Below are 19,846 nucleotides of genomic sequence, written 5' to 3'. Positions count from 1 at the left end.
TAGTGTACATTTATAGCTTAACATATCACAAATGGAAGGAAGTGTTAAGTAGACCAAGTCAGAGACTGATTTTAGTCATGTATTCATTCAGTCGTTATTTTTGAGTGGAAATTCTGCTCTAGTCATTATATTGGGACTTGGGACTACATAGTGAGCCAAAATAGTTAAGCCTATATCTTAATAGGTAGTTTATTAACCAATGAGAAATGTAAAAATTAATCAAGTACTCATATGAACAAATGCAAAATCACAATGGGTGCAACTACAAAAACAATCGACTATATGATACTGTATGAGGACTTGATCTGAAGAAAGTCAAAGAAGCTTTCTATTTAAAAAGTGACACTTGAGCCATTTGTGGAAGATCATGCTTGTCATCCCTGCACTTGGGAGGCTGGGGCAAGAGAATCATGAGTGTGAAGCTAGCCTGGGTTACATAGCAAGATCCTGATTCAAAAAGCAAGCAAACAAAAAAACAACACTTGAGTTGAGATATTAAGATTAAATAGGAGTTAATGAAGGAAACAAGGAAAGAAACAGTGTGCTAGTGTGAGAGAACAACATAAACGAAAGCACTCTACCATGCATCTACACAGTAGTGACAGTCAATATGCCTGGATCAAAAAGGAAGGAGATGGTAATGGTGCAAGACAAGATACAAGAGGAAATCTTGCAGCTCATGCAAATCTTCATAGACCATAATGAATGTGACTACCTACAAACAATGGGAAACTATTAGAGAATTCAAAAAGATAATATGAAGCCAGGTGCTGGTGGCTCACACAAGTAATCCGACCTACTCAGGAGGCAGAGATCAGAAGCCAACCCAGGAAAATAGTTTTTGAGACCTACCTTGAAAAAACCTCTCATAAAAAAGGGCTGGTGGAGTGACTCAAGCTGTAGGCCCTGAGTTCAAACCTCAATACCGCACAAGGGAAAAAAAGATAATATGAACTGATTTGCTTCTAGAATTGTGTGTTCTGTTCTGCTGAGAATGCATGGAATTGATACCAAAATAGATGGAGGTACACAAATTAGTAGTATATAAAGGAAGAGACCAAAGATGATGATAAATTGGGCTAAGGTGGCAGTGGAGACCAAGAACATGAAAGGATTTAAGAAATATTAAATAGATATATATGACAGTCTATACTGAGGGATTATGTTTAGTGGATAGGAAAGGACAGTATCAGGAAACAGTCTTAGTTTCTTGGCTGGTATAACTACATGGACTGTGAGGTCATTCAATGGATATAGAAATGAAGCAATGGGAGATCATGGATATACTCTTGGCTTTTTGGAATTTGTGGTGCTTTTGAGATACCCAAAAAGAAATGTAGACAATCAGAAAAACATCTGAGTTTTTCTGAGTTCAGAGGAGGAACTAGGCTCAGCTTCTGTCAAAGCCCAAAGTATATAACTCCCACAAGATAACATTGGAAACAAATCTAGATGACTTTGGGTTTTGTAATGATTTTTTTGTTGCAATATTAAAGATAACATCAATAAATTAACTGGAAAGTTTTCATTAAAATGAAAAATATATCTTTTGTAAAAGAATGTCGGGATGAAAATGAAAAGATAAGCTATAAACTGGGGAAAATATTTGCAAAAGACACATCTAATAAAGAACTTATAAAAAGGGTTGGTGGAGTGGCTCAAGTAGTACAGTGCCTGCCTAGCAAGTGTGAGGCCCTCAGTTCAACCACCAGTACCACAAAACAAAGAACTTATAAAAATACATAAGAACTCTTAAACTTGACAATACGAACAATTTAATTAGAAAATAGGCAAAAGCCTTAACAGACATCTCATTAAAAAAGAACATGGAAAATAAGCATATGAAAAGATGCTAGCAGAATATGTTTTTAGGGAACTACAAATTAAAACAATGAGATGTCATTATACATTTATTAGAATAGTCAATACAAATCCAACACAATGACACCAGCAAATACTGGTAGGAATGTGGGGCAACGGGAATTCTCATTCACTGCTGGTAGGAATGCAAAATGTACTTTGAAAGACAGTTTAGCAGTTTCTTACAAACTAAACATACTCTTGCCGTATGATGCAGCAATCACACCCTTTAGTATTTACCCAAAGAAGCTGAACACTTGTCTATATTAAAACTTACACACAGATGTTTATAGCAGTTTTATTCAAAAGTTAGAAGTAACTAAGATGTCTTCAGAAGTGAATGAATAAACTATGGAACACCAGAACAATGGAATATTACTCAATGTTAAGGAGAAATGAGTGCTAAGAAGAAATGGAGGAAACTTAAGTGTGTGTTTTTCAAAGAAAGAAGTCAATCTGAAAAGGCTGCATGTTATGTAATTCCAATTATATAACATTTTAGAAAAATCAAATCTGGAGACAATAAAAGGACTAATGCCAGGGGTTCAGGTGAAGAAGGGAAGAAAAGGAGCAAAGAGAACATTTAGGATAGTAAAAGTATTCTATAAGAGAAAATATTGATAAATCTAAATATGCTACTACACCTTTTTCTGAAAACCCATAGAATGTGTAATATTATGGATTTGGGGGTGACAATGATATGTCAATATAAGTTCATCAGTGGTAACAAATGTCCTTTTCTAGTGTGGTATATTGATGGTGAGGAAGGTTATGTGAAGTGTCAGAAGGCATATTGGGAATTTCTCTACCTCCTGCTTAATTTTTCTGTGAACACAGAACTGCTGTAAAAAATAAAGTCTATTAAAAATAAACAGCAAAACAAGAAAAAACACTCAACATCACTAATCACAGGGAAATGCAAATCAAAACCACAATGAGATGTCATCTTACCCTATTTAGAATGGCCACTATCAAAATGACAACAAAAAATAATAAATGCCAGCAAGATGATAGAGAAAAGCAAAATCACATACACTGTTGGTAAAAAGTAAATTAATACAACCATTGTGGAAAACAGTATGGTGGCTCCCCAAAAAACTGAAAACAGAACTATCATACAACAAATAATCCCACTACTGGGAATACAGTAAAAGGAAAGGAAGTCAGTATATTGAAAGGATAATACACTCCCCTGTTAACTACAACACTATTAACAATATCCAACACACAGAACTAACTTAGGTGCTCATTAATAGATGAGTGGCAAAAGAAGACGTGTGTGTGTGCATATACATATAATATATATAATATTATATAACATTCCATTTTATATATATATATATATATATATATAATGGAATATTATTTGTCATATAAAGAATGAAATCCTCTCATTTGTGGCAACATGGATAGAACTAGGGGACATTATATTAAAGTGAAATAATTCAGGTAAATAAAGACAAATCACATATTCTCATATATATGTGGAAGCTAACAACATTTATCTCCTATAAACAGAGTAGAACAGTGGTTGCCAGAAGTTGGAAGGGCAGAGGGGGAAGGATAGAGACAGGCTGGTTAACAAGTACAGGAGTGCAGCTGGATAGGATGAACAGTCATTAACATTTTATACTACAGGACCTCAACTATTGCCGGGAATATTTAATTGCATATTTTAAAATAGCTAATAGGATTTTGAATGTTTGTAACACAAATGTCTGAGGTGATGACTACATCTGATCAAAACATTATATTTTGTGCATGTATTGAAATATCACATTGGACTCCACAAATATGTCCAACAATTCTGTCAATTAAAAATAAAAGAAAAAACAAAAAAGAGTAAGAATAATTTTCACTAGTGTATCTTAATTGTGCAAAGTGAGTGGATTCATTGTAATATTTATATACATGCATATAATGTACTTTGATCATATTCAATCCTCTATCACCATTCTCTCCCCTTCCTCATTCCCCCTTTTATCAAACTTTCTTACAAAATTTTAAAATGGGTTCGTTTGTAACCTTAACATATTGCATAAAATGTGCTCTTATCATGTTGTTCCCCTCAATTGCCCTCTTTTCCCTTTCCTCCACCTGCTGGTTACCCCTCACTCAAATAGTTCCATTGTATGTTCATGTCCTTTTTATTTTAGATCTAGATTCTGCTTATGAGAGAAAATATGCAATATTTATGAGTCTAGCTTACTTTGCTTAACATGATGATCTCCAGTTCCATTCATTTTCCTGCAAATACCATCTCACTTTTCCTATGGCCAAATAATACTCCATAGTGTATATGTACCATATTTTTTATTCATTCATTTATGCATGGGCACCTAGGCTGATCCAGTAACTTGGCTATCCTGAATTGTGCTGCAACAAATATGAATGTGGAGGCATCTCTATTGCATGCTGATTTACATTTCTTTGAAGTATATTCAACAATAATATAGCTGATCATCTGGTAGCTCTATTTTCAGTTTTTTTATGAACCACCATGCTGAGTTAAAAATTTTTAGTGGTCTTTAAGGGCTTTTAAATATAGGATCACATAATCTGCATATAGATAATTTGACATTTCTCTTTCCTATTTGTATTACTTCATTTCTTTCATTTGCCTTATTACTCTAAGATTTCAAGCAGTACATTGAATAACAATGGAGAATATGGCCTACCTGTCCAATTTCTGATTTTAGAGGAGATGCTTTCAATTTTTCCCTATTTAATATAATGTTGGTTATGTTTGTCTTATAAAGACTTTACTGAGGTACAGCCCTTCTACTCCTAATTTCTTCTGGGGTTTATCATGAAGGGATGTTAAATTTTGTCAAAACCTTTTCCTGCATCTATTGAGACAGTCATGATTTTTGTTCTAGTCTTTGTGTGCTGTAGTATGTATGTTGAGTTGCATATGTTGAACTATCCTTGCATTCCCATAATGACTCAACTTGATCATGGAGCATGCTCTTTCTAAGGTGTTGTTGGGTTCAGTTTGTAAGTATTTTATTGAGAAATCTTGCATCTATGTTCATCAAGGAAATTTTTCTATAGTTTTCATTTTTATTGGGTCCTCATCCAGTTTTATCAGGGTAATATTGGCATCGTAGAATGAGTTAGGGCATGTTCCTTCCCTTTCTATTTTATGGAATAGTTTGATAAACACTGGAGTTGGTTCTTCTTTAAAGGTCTGATAGAATTCAGCAGTAAATCAGCGAAGTCCTGGGCTTATCTTCATTGGGAGACCCTTTATTACTGCTTCAACTCATAGCTTATTACAGATCTTATTTCAATTTTGAAAGGTAATATGCATCTAGAAATTTATCCCTTCTAGTTTTTTTTTTAATGTGTAAGTTTTCAAAGTATTCCAATAGTCCTCTGAATTTCTTTGGTATCTGTTGTATTTCCTCTTTAATTGCTAATTTTACTGAGTCTTCTTTCCTTTGGGTAGTTTAGCTAAGTTTGTCATCTTGTTTATCTATTCAAAAGAACTAATTCTTTGTTTCATTGATTCCTTGTATTGTTCTTTTAGGTTCCATTTCATTAATTCCTACCCTGATGCTTATTACTTCTTTCCATCTACCAATTTTGGTTTAGCTTCCTTGTTTTTTTAAGAGCTTGCATGAGTAACTAGGTTAAGATGTATCTGACTTTTTAATGTAATCACTAATAGCTATAAGCTTCCCTCTTTGAACTATCTTTGCTGTATTCTACAGGTTCTGCATGCTATATTTTCATTTAATTATTGGAATTTTTTCATTTCCTCAATGACTCCCTGGTTTCTCAATGACCCACTAATCATTCAAAAGCATATTAATCAATGTCCATGTGTTCTGTATACTTTCTAAAGTTTCTTGTGCTATTGATGTCTAATTTTACTCTATTATGATCTAGTAAGATACAAGAAACTATTCCAATTTTCTTGAATTTGTTAAGACTTTGCTTTATGGCCTAAAATGTGATCTATTTTGAGAAACTTCCACGGGCTGCTAACAATGTATATTCTGTAGGCGATGGATGGAATATTCTCTATATATCTGTTTAATTTGCTCTGTGGGGTAGTTTAATTCTAAAGTTTCTTTGTTGATATCTTTTATCTAGATAATCAACTGATGAGAGTGGAGCAATGAACTCACCACTATTGTCATGTCTAGACCTATCTGATCCTTTTTATATGTTCAGAAGTGTTTGTTTCATGAAACAGGATGCATCAATGTTTGGTGCATATAAATTTACAAGTGTTTATCTTTTGATGAAATATTCCCCTTATTAATATTAGTGACTTATCTCTTCTAGTTTTGTTTTAAAATCAGCTTTGTCTCCTGCTTGCTTTCAGTTTCCTCTTGCAGGGTGTGTCATTTTTCATCCTTTCACTTCCAGTCAGTGCATATTTTTGCTAATGATGTGTGTCTTCCTGGATCTTGTTTTATTATCAAATCAGCCAATCTGTACCTTTTAACTGGAACGTTAAGACCACTTATATTTAGTTATTGAGAGGTGTTTGCTAATTCCTGTATTTTTGTTTTGTTCCCGGTTGTCTCAAGTACTGTTTGCTCTTTCCTTCTTCTACTGTTCTTAAGAGTTCACTGGTTTACCAAGTTGAGTATGCTTGATTCTTTCCTTATTTATCTGTTCTTCTACTAAAACATGTTTCCCGAACTTCTTGATGTTTGTGACTTTCTTCCTCATCTGTGTGTAAAATTCCTTTAAGTATTTTCTGCAATGCTAGCTTAATGATCATGAATTGCTTTAGTTTGTGCCTATCCATCAAACTTAAAAAATAACTTTGCTGGATACAGTAATTTTGATTGGCAGTTATTTACTCTTGGGGCTTGGAATACATCATTTCATGCTTTCCTGCCTTCTATGGTTTCTGCTTAAAGAAATGATGTAATTCTGATAACTCTGATGTAGTGAGCTGGCATTTTTCTTCTGCTGCTTTCAATATTCTTTCTTTTTTCTCTACTCAGCATTTTGACCATAATGTAGTATGCAAAGGTTCTTGTCGTGTCCATTTTTGGGTTCTACATTCTTCCTGTATTTGGATACTCGTATCTTTCTCTAGAGTTGGGGAAATGTTCTGCTGTAATTTCATTGGTTTACTATGCTCTTAGTTTGTATCTGTTTCTTCTTCCACACCATGAATTTTTAGGTTTGGTCTTTTATGTTCCATAGTTCCTTAAAGTTGTAGACATGCTCACTTATTTTTTTTTTTGCTGTCTGCATATAATATTTCCTCAACTTTGTCTTCTAGCACTGATTTTTCTTCAAACGTGGCTAGTCTATTGTTGATGCTTACCATTGCAATTCTTATTAGATTTATTGAGGTTTTTCATTTACAACATTTCTGTTTCCAAGAACCTCAATATCCTTGCTGAATTTCTCATCCATGTTGCTGACTTTCTCATCTGTGTTGCTTTCTCAACCCAGGTCTTGGATTGACTTCCTTATTTCATATGGCTGTATTTTTGAACCCTCTTTGAGGTTATTAATCATTTTCAAAACTAGATTTCTGAATTCTCTGGCACTTCAGTAACTTATTTCCATACTTTTGGATTCCTTTATTGAGGAGTTATGAATTTTGGAAGAAGTCATAGTGTTTTACTTTTTCATATGTCTTGTGTTTCTAGTTGCAATTAGCACATTTTGGGGGATGGATATCTTTTCCAACTTAATTTAGTTGACTTCTTAGTGAATAGTCTTCTCTTGAGGGCTCAATCTCCAGTAGAACTCAGAAAGGAAAAAACAAAGAAGAAATTCAAATGGCCAGAAAACACATGAAAAAATGCTCACCATCTCTAGCAATAAAGGAAATGCAAATTAAAACCACACTAAGATTCCACCTCACCCCTGTTAGAATAGCCATCATCAGCAACACCACCAACAACAGGTGTTGGCGAGGATGTGGGGAAAAAGGAACCCTTTTACACTGTTGGTGGGAATGTAGACTAGTACAACCACTCTGGAAAAAAATTTGGAGGCTACTTAAAAAGATGGACATCGATCTACCATTTGATCCAGCAATACCACTCTTGGGGATATACCCAAAAGACTGTTACTCCAGAGGCACCTGCACATCCATGTTTATTGCGGCACTATTCACAATAGCCAAGTTATGGAAACAGCCAAGATGTCCCAGCACTGACGAATGGATTAAGAAAATGTGGTATCTATACACAATGGAATTTTATGCAGCCATGAAGAAGAACGAAATGTTATCATTCGCTGGTAAATGGATGGAATTGGAGAACATCATTCTGAGTGAGGTTAGCCTGGCTCAAAAGACCAAAAATCGTATGTTCTCCCTCATATGTGGACATTAGATCAAGGGCAAACACAACAAGGGGATTGGACTATGAGCACATGATAAAAGCGAGAGCACACAAGGGAGGGGTGAGGATAGGTAAGACACCTAAAAAACTAGCTAGCATTTGTTGCCCTTAACGCAGAGAAACTAAAGCAGATACCTTAAAGCAACTGAGGCCAATAGGAAAAGGGGACCAGGAACTAGAGAAAAGGTTAGATCAAAAAGAATTAACCTAGAAGGTAACACCCACACACAGGAAATCAATGTGAGTCAATGCCCTGTATAGCTATCCTTATCTCAACCAGCAAAACCCCTTGTTCCTTCCTATTATTGCTTATACTGTCTCTACAACAAAATTAGAGATAAGGGCAAAATAGTTTCTGCTGGGTATTGAGGGGGGGAGCGGGAGGGGGTGGAGTGGGTGGTAAGGGAGGGGGTGGGGGCAGGGGGGAGAAATGAACCAAGCCTTGTATGCACATATGAATAATAAAAGAAAAATGAAAAAAAAAAAAAAAAAAAAAAAAAAAAAAGAAAGGAAAAAACAAAACAAAACAAAAAACTGCCATAAACAGCAACAACCATAGCAAACTTTTGCAAACTTGTGCTACATCCAGGTTGAGGGCCAGGCTAATGAAGAGTCAGTTGTTGGTGTCAGGTTTGCATTTGCTTTAGAAGCTTTCCTTCTTTGTGTAGCAGAGCAGTGCTGGCCTGAATGAACCTTCCAGCCTGTGAGAGGGCATCTTACTTCTCACTCCAGACCCACCAGTTTGTGCACCCAGTGGCAACAAAGGTTCAAACCTAGGTGCTTCCCTAAGTGTATAGGAGAGTGGTGGGGCAAAGTGAGCACTGAGATCTGCACTGGAGGGTGAAAACTAAGGAAACCCAGTGTTGTGACTGCCAGTCTCAAGAGCTTTCAGACCCACTCAGCCATCAATCACCCTGCAGAAGCAAAGAACTGGAGGACTTATCACCTACTGGACCTACGCTCAAAGCTCTTTGTCAGTACAAAAATACTAATGATAAGCTAAGTGTGGCAGTGCACATCTGTAATCCCAGATACTCAGGAGGTGGAGGCAGGAGGATTCTAAGTTCAAGGCCAGCTTAAGTAAACTTAGCAAGACCCTATCTCAAAACAAAATACAAAAAAGGGGGGGGGGTGCTGGGGCATGGATCACATAGTAGAGTACTTGCCTAACATATATAAGGCCATGGGTTCAATCCTCAATATAACTGCTTTTTAAAAACTGATACTCTTCACAGAATTAGAAAAAAAATCCTAAAATTTGTATCAGATCACAAAGAGTCTGGAATAGCCAAAGTCATCTTTTGCCAAAAGAATAAAGCAGGAGGTATTATGTTACCTGACTTCAAAGTATTCTACAAAGCTGTAATAATCAAAACAGCATTATATTGCCACAAAAACAGACACACAGACCAATGGAACACTCTAAGGAGCCTAGATACATCTACAGCCAAGTGATTCTTTACAAAGGTACTAAGAGCATGCATTGATGAAATTACAGTCTTCGCAATAAATAGTACTCAACTGGATAACCACTTGCAAAAGGGTGAAACTGGTAGGCCACCATCTCTCACTAGTTACAAAATTTAGCTTAAATGTATTAAATACCTAAATGTAAATCATAAACTAGGAAATTACTAGAATAAAATGATAAATGTTTTAGAATGTTGGAATGGGCAAGGATTTTATGAACAAGACCACAATAGCACAGGAAACAAAGCAAAAATAGACACATGGAATTACATTAAACTAAAAAGCTTCCACAAATTTCTACAAATTCTACAACCACTTTGTAAAATTAATATACACTAGTAAAAAGAATTAAGGACAAAACACTTAGAAGAAAACATACACTGACAATGAATCTGGCAATGATTTCTTAGATATATCAGATTCAAAGGCAAAGTTAGGTGTGGTGGTACATCCCAATGACCCTTAGGTTTACTTTTGATATTGTCCCCATATACCCTGAACGTTACCTTAATTCCTCTTCACTCCTTTTCTCTCCTCTGACTGTATTTTCAACTTTATTCAAGCTCACTGAGTCTTTCTTCCACTTGATCAGATCTGTTGTTGAGGTACTGTGTCCCTAAGTTCAGTGACTGCAACTTGTACTCTAGAATTTCTACTTAATTTTCAAAATTATTTTCAAACTCTGTTAAATTTTTCTGATGATTTTCTGAATCAGTGCTTTGTGTTCTCTTGACTTTCATTGACTTAATGGCCATTTTTAATTTTTGGTCTGAAAGACCTTATATCTCCATCTGAAGATCAGTCACAGTTATCTTGTTTGTTACAATTGGCGAGATCATGGCTCCCAGTATGATCTAGTCTTGTGGATGCATCTATGTCTTTGCCTCAAAGAAGTATTTATTTAAGTCTTTGGTGTCTAACACAGTCTGTCTTCTTAAGGTCATGTATGTCTGGGTCTTATGCAGATTGTTAAGAGTTCCTTTACTTAGGAACACTGTCTCTTTTTAGCACTGTCACCCTTAACCCAGATTTGCTGCAAGTCTGGAAAAGATTTTTAATTTGCAAGATGTCTGAGCTATTTGGGCCTAAAAGGAAAACCAAGGTTGCACTCAGACTGCATGGGAAGGCCAGGCTAGGTTCCTCTCCTGGAACAAGGTGATTTACTGTTATATAGCCTATCAAATATTCTGCTTCCCCAAGCCAAAATGAAAAGTCAAGAGTTACACATGCTGGTCAATGCTAGCCCCATCATACCTTTTGTCTCTTGGTTGGTCTCAGGAACTATAGCCTTACCGATACTGACAATGCTTTTAATGAGCTGGGGTAGGAATATGTTTTCTGTAAAGGAATCCACGATGTTGGGGAAGTTTGGCACCTCCCTGAACTCAGTTCAAGTCTAGAAATTGTGAGGTTGGGAAGACTTGGAACCTTTTTAGAGTGCTCTGTCACTAGGGGGAAGAAGTGTCTCAGTCAGAGGAATTCATCTTTTCTTATCATCCATTTGGGGTTTAAACACTGCTGCTGTGATCATTAACACACAGCTGTGATTGAGTCCCTGCTTACAATATTTTTGTGTATGTACAAATAGTAATTCAATTTTTTTTTAGAAACCACCAAGCTACTTTCTATGGCAGTTGTACCATTTTACATTCAACAAGCAGTGAGTGCACAAGGGTTCCAAATTCACCACCTCACTAACACTTGTGATTTTCAGTGGTTGATTTTTTTTATTTTATAATAACAATACTAACGAGTGAGATAGGATCTTATTGTGGTTTTGATTTGCATTCCCTCATGGTTAGTGTTTGACTATTTGTGCATCTCTTTTGAGATATGTCTATTCAAGTGCTTTAAACATTTTAAAAATTGAGTTATTTGGTTTTTGTTGTTGCTGAGTTATAGAAGTTTTAAATATATATACATATATATTCGGACCAGATATGTGCACAAATATTTTCTATTCTGTGAGCTATTTTTCACTGTTAATAGTGTTCTTTGGTACACAAAAGTTATTAATTTTCATGAAGTCCAATTTATTTTTTTCATTATACTTGCTGGTTTCTTTTTTTATCTTTGAGACAGGGTCTCAAGATGCTGATGTGTACCCAAAAAAAAAGCTTAGTAAAAAAAATGCACAAATTTAGAATAATATAGTACAGTAACTGTAGTATGTAATCCACATTCATTCTTTATATGAAGACTAAAAGGCAGAACTACAAAAAAGGATTCTAACTACAACATAATGGACAGGCAACAAAAAGATGAAAATTGTGACAGAGATTAAAAATGGAACCAGGCATGGTGGTGTACACTTGGGAGGCTGAGGCACCAGGATTGGGAGTTCAAGGCCAGAATGAGCTACACAGTGAGTTCCAGTACAACCTGAGCTACATAGTGATATACTATCTCCACAAAGAAAAAATAAATTTTAAATAGAGAGAAGGGAGTAGAACAAATGTGTTGAGTTTGCCACAACTTATGATAGATACACTAAAAGTAAAAAGTATGGAATCAAAGCATTACTAGAGAAAAATCCCATAACTACAAAGACAGCAAGAAATAAAGGAAATGATCTATAAAACAAATAAGAAAACGTTAGTAGTAAGTCCTTATTTATCATTAATTACCCTAAATTTAAATGAATTCTCCAATTAACAGACATATAGTCAATGAATGATTTTTTTTCAAAAACCCAGCTCTTTCTTGCCTTTGAGAAACTCAATTTACATAAGGATATGTATACTAAAGAGATGGGAAAAAGTCCATGCAAACAGAAACCAAAAAAAGAGAAGAAGCTATACTTGTGTCAAACAAAATAAACTTAAACTCAGAACTGCAAAAAGAAAGCTAGGCATGATGGTGCATGCTGGTAATCCCAGCACCTGGGAGGTGGAGATGGGAGAATCATAAATTCAATGCCAGTTTGGACTACATAGAAAAATTCTGTTTCTAAAAACTGTAAAAGAAGATAAAGGAAATTTTATAAAAGGGTTAACAGAAGAGGACAGCAGGGCGCCAGTGGCTCAAGCCAATAATCCCAGCTATTCAGGAGGCAGAGATCAGGAGGATCACAGTTCGAAGCCAACTTGCACAAACTGTTAGCAAGACCCTAATTTGAAAATACCCAACACAAAAAAGAGGCTGGTGGAGTGGCTCAAGTGGTAGAGCATCTGCCTAGCAAGAGTGAGGCCCTGAATTCAAATCCCAGTACCACCAAAAAAAAGAGGAGGATAAAGGAATTTCATATGTTTATGCACATAATATGGAACACATAAATATATAAAGCAAATATGAATAGGCCTAAAGGGAATATAGACAGCAAAGTAATAATTGTAGTCTTCAAAACCCCGATTTCAACAATGGACAGACCACCTATCCACACAGAAAAATCAACAAAGAAACTAGTGAATTAAACAACAGTAGGGCAAATGGACCTAACAGACACTTACAGAGAACACTTCATTCAATAGCTGAAAAATGCACATCCAGCACATGGAATATTATCCAGGATAGACTGCATCTTGGGTCAAAAATCCAGTATAAACAGATTTTAAAAAACAGAATCACATCAATTAATTTTTCTGACCATGAAGCAGTAGAACTAGAAAGCAATTAACAAGGAACAGTAGAAATCAAGGAAATACACGTAAGGTAAAGAGCATCCTACTGAAAAACCAATGGATCAATAAAGAAATTTAAAAGGAAGTATTAAAATTTCTTGATAAAAACAAAAATGGAAACACAACATAGCAAAATAAATGGAACATAGCAAAAGCAGTGCTAATAGTGAAGTTTATAGCACTAGACACATAAAAAAGGTAGGAAGATCTCAAATAAACAATTTATATTACATTCAATGAACTAGAGAAACCAGAATAAACTAAACCCAAAACCAGCAGGAGGAAAGAATAAAGAGCAGAGCAAAAACAAAGGCTAAATAAGTAATGTAAGACATCAATGAAATGAAGAGTTGGTTTTCTGAAAGGACAAACAAAATTTACAAACCCTTAAGCAGGCTAAGAAAAAAAAAGAAGATAAAAGACTCAACTAAAATCAGAGATGAAACCAATTTGGTGGCACACACCTGCAATCTGAACAATTGGGAAGCAAAGACAGGAGGATTGGAAGTTCAACACTAGCCTAGCTACAAAGCAAGTTCCAGGCCAGCATGGGCTACATAGTGAGATCTTCTCTCAAAAAAAACAGAGATGAAAAAGATAACATTACAACTGATACTACAGAAACACAAAGGATCATAAGAGACTATTACAAATAACTATAACTAATAAATTAGAAAACCCATAAGAAATGAACAAATTCTTGCATACATATTCCCTACCAAGATATGAGATGGAACCATAAAGACATAGAAAACTTGAGCAGACTAATAAGTAACAACAGTCAGAAGAAATACAAAGGTCTCCCAAAAAAAAAACTCCAAGACCCACTGGTTTCACTGCTGAATTCTATAAAACACAGAAAATTTCCAAGTTATTGCAAAAAAGTTGGAGAATTCTGTCAAATTTATTCTACAAGGCCAGCATCACCCTATTACCAAAACAACCACCCCCCCACACACAAATTAAAGTCTATATTGTTGAACATACATGAAAAAATTCTCAGCAAATGCTATCAAACAAAATCAACAGCATGCTAAGAAGATCACCATGATCAAGTGGGATTCATCCCAGAGATGCAAGGATGGTTTGATGAGGGCAAATGAATAAACTACAACAAAATATCACAGACAAAAGTCATCTGATTATTTCAACAGATGTACTAAAACTATTGATAAGAACCAACATTCCTTCACAATAAAATGCTGAACAAATTAAGTATTCAAAATACCGCCAATACAACAAAAATCAAAGAGAAAGGAGGAAACTTGAAAGTTTTCCTGTAAGATTGGGAAGAAGACAAAGACACACACTTTTGCCACATCGATTCAACAAAGTACTGTAGGTCCTACCCAGAACACTAGGCAGAAGAAAGAACTACTAAGCATGCATATTGGAAAAAATGATGCAACTTTGTCCCTATTTGCTGATGACATGATCATATATATAGAAAATCATAAAGATGTTATCAGAGAACTGTTAGAATAAAAAATGTAGTAAACTTGCAGGATACAAAATAAACTTATAAAAGTCAATAGTATTGTTGCAGGACACGGCGAGAGAAACAAAGTCACCGAGCCCATTTTTGCAGGAAGCAGGGAGTTTTTTACGCTAGTGGACTCAGGGGAGATAATTTCTCAAAGCGCTGAGCTCTGATCTGTGTCACTGGCTTGGTTAAATACAGAGAGTTTGCCCTTCATCTCCCTTTACTAATCCACGCTTTTACTATGTGGTTACAGTTGCCAGAAACTTTGCAAGGCTAGCAGGTAGCTGCAGTGTTACAGAGCTAGCAGAAAGCTGCTTGTAGACTCAACATGGGGAAACCAAGGTGAATACCAGACACAGTAAATCAGGGAAATAGCCAAGCTGGCCCCAACAGTAATGTCTACATGCCAAGAGTGAATTATCTGAACAAGAAATTAAGAAAGCAATCCTATTTATAATAGCTTAAAAAAAAAAAAGCCCTAGGAATACATTTGACTAAGGAGATGAAAAACTTCTATGGTCAAAGAAATCAAAGCGGACACAAATACATGAAAAGATATCCTATGACTGAGGAGTAGGAAAACCAACACTGCTATCACAGTACCCAAAGTTTGTCATTTTTCTGCTGGAGATCAAACCCAGTCCTCTCACATGCTAAGTGAGTGCTCCACTGAGATACATCCTTAGACCAGAATCCCAGCTACTTGAGAAGCAGGGGTAGGAGGATTGTAGCATAAGGTCAAACCCATGCAAAAGTGGGAGACCATATCTGAAAAATAAACTAAAAGCAAAAAGGGCTGGGGGTATGTCTTAATTGGTAAAGCACTTGCCTAAACAAGTACAATGCCCTGAATTTAAACCCCACCACCACACCAAGAAAAGACACTCAACATCATAAAATACCAGAAAATGTAAGCCATAGCCTCAACAAGATACCACTAAACACTCACAGAATGACTACATATTCCTTTAACTGACAGCAACTGAAGGGTCAACAATTCTGTGGTACAGCTGGAACACTTGTACACTACTGGCTGGAATATAAACTGCTAAAACCACTACTTTGGAAAATATTTTGACATCATCAACTTAAGTTGAATGAAGGCATACTTATAACACAGCAATTTGAACAAGATAGTAAAACGAGCACATGTAAAAAGTAATCATTTCTAATATGTTTCCTATTACATAGCTGCCATACAAAGTACAAAAATCTGGGTGTTGGCCTTCAAACAAGAAATTCATCATCTCAAAGTTCAGGAGGTAGATAGTTCAAAATCAAGTCAATGACAAAGCCAGGCTTCCTCTGCAATCTGCAGGGGAATCCTTCCTTGCTTCTTTGTAGCTTCTACTGATTTGCCAGCAATTTTTGGCATTCCTTGCCTTATAGATGCACTATTTCAATACTTCAACTTCCCATGGCATTCTCCTTTTGCCACTTCACCTGGCTTTCTTTTTATAAAGACACTGGTCATATCGGATAAGGAGCCCATCTCACTCCAGCATTACCTCTTCATAACTAATAACATCTGCAATAACTGTATTTCCAAAAAATGGACTTGAACATATACAGATTTTGTGGTCAGTGGTGGTGGTGGGGTACTTGAAATCTGTCTAACAAAGAGAATACTGTATTGCAAAGAACTGTTGTGAGGATTAAATAAAAAAAGAGTTATAAAGTTACTAGCAAAAAAAAAAAAGATAAACTACAGAAAAATGTTAATAGAAAAAGAATAGGGATAAAAGATACATATACAAATTCTTAATACTACACTTATAACTTTTCTATATGTCTGAAATTATGTCAAAATACAAAGCTAAAACAAAAATTTCACAGAAAAGCAAACATTTCATATAAGGAGAAAACAAACTGTTCTACCACTTTCATGAAACACTAGTTTTTACTACTTAATTAGCATTAAAAATGTAAATGACAATATTCAAGTGGTAAAAAATTCAAAGAATCTGGCACTTTCTTATTTTGCCATTTGAGTGATAATTAGTTCATACCTTCTGAGAAAAATAACTTGGTAATATAGGCTAAGAACAATAAAGACATTCAATAAAAATATACTCTATAATGACTCTACACTGGCATTCTATTCTAAAAAAAATGTATTATATACAAATGTATTTAACTGCAGCCTTATTCAAAATAATACAACCTGGAAAAAAAATCATATCACACACACAGAGCTTAAGAAACCTGAGTATAATCAGGAATTGTTCAATAACTAAAAGAGAAAAAAATCAAATAACATATAAAAGTAAATTCATCAAAATAACAGATTTCTCAACAGAAACCTTAAAAGCAAGAAGGGCATGGAGTAAAGTATTTTGAGCACTGAAATAAAACAATTTAAGTCCTAGGATACTCTATCAAGTAAAGCTATCATTCAAAATAGATGGAGGAATAAAATTCTTCCATGATAAATAAAAACTAAAACAATATATGACCACCAAACCACCACTACAAAAGATTCTGAAAAGAATCCTACACAAAGAGTATGAAAATAAACATAACCACGAAAGGACAGAAAATATTAAACCTCAAGAGAGGAACAGACAAGTACTCAGAGAGTAGCAAGAATTAGCTACACACACACAAATCTTTAAACAACAAAAATAACTAAATGGCAGGAATCACCATATACCTCTCAATAATAACACTGAGTGTTAATGGACTCAACTCCCCCATCAAAAGACACCGTTTAGCAAACTGGGTTAAAAAGGAAGACCCAACAATCTGTTGTTTTCAAGAAACCCACCTTACTGACAGAAAAAAAAAAGTGTCTTGGAATGAAAAGATGGAAGAAGATTTACCAAGCTAATGGCCATGAAAATAGGCAGGAATAGCAAAACTTACATCAGATAAAGGGAACTTCAAACCTAAATTAGTCAGAAGAGACAAAGAAGTTCACTTCATGCTAATAAAAGAAGCAATACAACAATAGGAAAGAACAACTAACTTATATGCATCCAATGTCAGTGAACCCAACTTCATTAAACATACACTAATGGACTTAAAAACACAAATAGACCCCAATATATTGGTAGTGGGAGACTTCAATACTCCTCTACCACAAATAATTAGGCTACCCAGAAAAAAAAAAATCAAGAAATTCTAGAATTAAATGACACAGATCTAATGACAGATCTAATATATAATGAACAGATCTAATGGACCTGACAGATATCCACAGAGTATTGCACACTGCAACAACACAATATACATTCTTCTCAGCAGCCCATGGAACTTTCTCCAAAATAGACCATATCTTGGGGCATAAAGCAAGTCTCAACAAATATAAGAAAACTGAAATAAGCCCGTGCATAAAACTGCTAATGAAACTAGGAATAGAAGGAATGTATGTCAACATAATAAAAACTGAAACCATTTACTCTAAAGTCAGGAACAAGACAAGGCTGTCCACTCTCTCCACTCCTATTCAACATAGTATTGGAATTCCTAGCCAGAGCAATAAGACAGGAAGAAGACATAAAAGGAATACACATAGGTAAGGAAAAGTCAAACTATCTCTATTCACAGACCACATGATCTTATACCAAAGATCCAAAAAACTCCTAGACACCACAAAGAGCTTCAGCAAAGTAGCAGGATACATAATCAACTTACAAAAATCAGTAGCCTTTCCATACACCAACAATGAACAGATTGAGAAAGAATATAGCAAAAAAAATTCCTTTTACAATAGCCTCAAAAAAAATCCAATAAGAATGTGAATGACCTCTAGAAAGAAAAACTACAAACCATTAAAGAAAGAAATCAAAGAAGACACAGACGATGAAATGATCTCCCATGCTCATCGATTGGTAGACTCAACATAGTAAAAATGGCTATACTACCAAAAGCAAAACCTACATGTTCGATGCAATTCCCACCAAAATCCCAATGATATTTATCACACAGATTGAATAATCAACCCTAGAGTTCATTTGGAAGCACAAATGACTGCAAACAGCTGGGCACTGGTGGTTCAGGCCTATAATCCTAGCTACTCAGGAGGCAGAGATCAGGAGGATAGTTCATGAGACCCTATCAAAAAACCCATCACAAAAATAGGGCTAGTGGAATGGCTCAAGGTAAAGGCCCTGAGTTCAAGCCTCAGTAATGAAAGACATAAAAAAAAAGATACGTTAATAGCCAAGGTACTACTGAGCAAAAACAACAACACTGGAGGTTGTTATATCACAATATTCAACTTCAAACTATACTACAGAACTATAGCAATAAAAACAGCATGGTACTAACACAAAAATCAGATATGAAGACCAGTGGAACAGAATAAAAAACCCAGATATGAAGACCACACAGGTACGCCCACCTAATTTCTGACAAAGGTGCCAAAAACATACGGTGGAGAAAAGACAGCTTCTTTAACTAATGTTGCTGGGGAAACAGGGTATCTGCCTGCAGAAAACTAAAACTAAATCCATGTCTTTCACCATGTACAAGTATCAACTCAAAGTGGACTGAGGATCTTAACATAAGACCTAAAACTTTGAAGCTAGTACAGGAAAGAGCAGGGAATACACTGGAAGCAACAGGCACAGGCAATGACTTCCTCATTAGAATTCAAATGGTTCAGCAACTATGAGAATGGATTGACAAATGAGACTACATGAAGTTAAAAAGCTCTTGCACAACAAAAGAAATGGTTTCTAAATTGAAGAGGCTGCCCACAGAATAGGGGAAAATCTTTGCCAGCTATACATCAGACAATGGACTGATAACCAAAATATACAGGGAACTAAAAAATTAAACTCCCAAAACATCAATGACCCAAAGAAGCAATGGTCAAATGAACTGAACAGTCTTTTCAAAGGACAAGTCCAAATAGCTAAAAAAAAAAAAAAAAAAAAAAAAAAAATGAAAGAATGCTCACCATCCCTGTCCATAAAGGAAATCCAAATCAAAACCACATTAAGATTCCAGCTCGCTCCTGTTACACTAGCTAAAATCAAGAACACAAATAACAACAAATGTTGACAAGGAAGCAGGGAAAAAGGAACCCTCATACACTGCTAGTGGGAATGTAAACTAGTACAACCACTCTGGAA

General features: G+C 35.4%; 1 protein-coding gene across 2 annotated transcripts in view; it reads right to left on the bottom strand.

The window, feature by feature from the left end:
* Positions 1-19,846, bottom strand: part of Med6 (mediator complex subunit 6) — a 98,755-nt gene that overhangs the window by 47,450 nt on the left and 31,459 nt on the right. The window lies entirely within an intron of this gene.

Source organism: Castor canadensis, chromosome 3 (assembly GCF_047511655.1).
Source record: "Castor canadensis chromosome 3, mCasCan1.hap1v2, whole genome shotgun sequence".
NCBI lineage: Eukaryota > Metazoa > Chordata > Mammalia > Rodentia > Castoridae > Castor > Castor canadensis.
Note: the sequence above shows the minus strand (reverse complement) of the source record. Positions and strands in the feature narration are given on the sequence as shown.